Raw genomic sequence first — 3,137 nt, forward strand, 5'->3', positions numbered from 1 at the left:
ATACACGGCCCCCTCAGGCTCCGGTGACTAGTCATAATTGGTCCGGTGACTAGAGTATAATTTTTCATGTTGTTGCTAGTAGAAATATCCTAAATACATAGTACAATATAAGTATCCATTTTTGTTTGTCTTCAAAACTTAATTTTTTGAATGATTTGTCGAACAATCAATCGAGAATGCAACATTCCAAGGCAGGGATATGTTCACAGCCCGCCACTGATATATACCTACATATGTACATATATAAATAGAAAAAAAAAACCGAATATACGGTACATATGTATTAAGTATAAACATACAAACGCATAGATTGATTTTCATGTTTACATTTAATTTTCATCCCACTTTGATATAAAAATATAAAATCAATATTTTTGCTTACAAAATTTTGTAAAACATAAATTTGACGCAAAAAATCAGACACTTCTCAAAATATTTATGTATATACATAAGGTAATTACCTCATGGCTTATTTTATTATTATTTTGATTTAAATGATTTAAAAATTCTAGACACTGCTTACGTAAAGCATTATCATTTTTTCATGAAAACATCATAAATCCTACTTAAATAACCAAGCCTTAAAACAGTTACACCAAAAACTAGTTCTCAGTTACATTAGCTTTTTTTTGAGGCATAAGCTTACAATTGTGGATACAGTACAAATCCCTACTGAGAAAAATCACAAGCTCCGCTCAAACAAGGTCTGTAACATTTTTTTCTAACTTGTACATTATTTACTATTTCAAATCCTTTTCTTACAATGGCAGGTAAAACAATTGAAAAAGCAAACACCACTTAACTCGATTATAAAAAGAAACTGGTCATATATGTATGTATGTAACTGTGCATACAATATATACGCTGTTTTTATATATATATATCATGAAGGAATTTATTATCATACATATGTATATCATAATTCGTACTAGTAAAGAAGCGTATTTCTTCCCTAGAAAAAATTTCAATAAATTGTACTATCACCTATTTGTATATATAAAAACCTTATTTCGTCACATTGCTCACTATCACTAAATGCGCATGTGCTGACGTATATTTTTATTTAATTATATTTTATTTATTCTTTTGTTTTTTTTTCAACGCCGCCATATTGGACAGTTCATTGTTCGAACTCGCGTTCGCGTTTACTTTGTATTCAGAGATGAAATAATTAGAGGCAACGGTGACAATCGAGTTCGATATTAATAAATTAGCTCAGGTGAGTGATCTTTACATTTCATATATTTACATTATATCAAACGCACAAAAATATACACTCCAAATAGAAAATTTTACAAATCAAATTGAACATTTTACACAAATTGAAATTAAACAATTAAATAATTTATTCATAGGCTATTTACTAACGCACATAATAATTTAATACATAAATATATATAATTAAGAATTATTCTTAATGAAAAAGAAGTTAAATATATAACATAAATTTGTCACACTAAAAAAATTCAAAATAGTATTATTTTCATACATACTGTAAATAAATCTTGATGAATTACAATATGTATGTAGTAAGTATACATACATACATAATTAAGGTGATTTTTAAAATTTAATTATTTTTTTAAAATTTTATTATATATCCATATATACATATGTATGTATGTACGTAATTTTAATTTATAAATGTTCTTTTACGGCAGCTGTTGGTAGTTTCATGTACATACATATATTTATAAAATTTTTATAACAATCTGTATAAGTGACAGTTGCAATAGACTGATTTACATTATGTCTTCCAAATTTAGACAATTTATTGGATCCGCCAGAAAATTTCTAGCAGAAAATTTTACAAATCAAAATAACACACGGTATCTTACAAAACGTATTTCTTAATTTTTTTTACAGAATATATTAAAATGTTTTATTTGATTTGTAAAATGTTTAATTTGATTTGTAAAGTGTACAATTTGATTAGTAAATTGTTCAATTTAGAGTGTAAAACCAGTATATGATACTGTTGCGTAGGGGTGGGTGGAGGATCCAAGTAAAAGGCCAACAGTCGTATCACAGCATTTATTGATGATTCAGGAGTTACACGCACTGTCACCGCTCAGTCCAGAATGAATTATATCGCCTACGTACCGCCTTATAAAGGGTAGATCTCTCAGGACGCCTAATCTGTTTACCTGTTGTATAGTCACGTATTCGGATATGTATTTCCAAGACATTGGATCTTCCCGTACCGATTCTGAGAAATAACTAATAACGGTCATTGTTTAGCCTAAATGCACTTAGAGTCCAGATATAATCTTTGGAAGTAAGTGCATGCATTTAGTTAACCGATAACAGATATCCGTTGGTCTAAGTACAATTCGCTCAATCCACGGCGTACGTAACAATACATTAAAAATCGCTCCGCTACAAATCGCTGCAAAATACGCGGTTGCATGCTCATTTCGATTTCGGTATTTTTCGTCTCGACGAAATTCACGACTGTTTGACCGCACGTCCACTCGAACTTGTATCGATGTCGAACGTATGGATGTCTCTTTCGCACGCATATATTTTGCCGCGAGTACTGCTCGCACTTATGCGAACTCTATGTCAAATTCCCAATATACCACTTCACTCGTCTTGTGATCCTGATACTTTTGTCTCGACTTTTGCCTTTTTAAACTTGCCAGAAAGACCCAACTCAATTTTAATAATTGCCAATCATCAATGCACATCGAAATGTCATCTGCGCGACTCAAAAAATATCTCGCCTTTCATACATGCTTAAATTCAAACAGTCGCGTATTTCGTCGAGACGTCAAATACCGAAATCGAAATGAGCATGCCGGCGCATCGTTTGCAGCGATTTGTAGCAAACCCGTTAAAAATGCACTCGTATTTATCTAATATATAATTTGGAAAGAGACTTTGTGTGTAACATTGGTTGGTTCGTTCGTAAATCCGTAACGTCATACTAAGCCCGCTTTAAAGGTCACGGAATTTGACCCTTAAAGCCCTCAACATGAGGCCACCACCCCCCCCGACGAATACAGTCCAAGAGACCCTTTCGTCGGAGAACGAGACGGTTGTTCATGAATATCGCACAAGAACAACCGCACATCACTGTTCTAATAAAAAACCACACTTTAACGTAACGTAACGTCATCGAACAAATGATTCGA

This window comes from Arctopsyche grandis, chromosome 9 (assembly GCF_051622035.1).
Source record: "Arctopsyche grandis isolate Sample6627 chromosome 9, ASM5162203v2, whole genome shotgun sequence".
Lineage (NCBI taxonomy): Eukaryota > Metazoa > Arthropoda > Insecta > Trichoptera > Hydropsychidae > Arctopsyche > Arctopsyche grandis.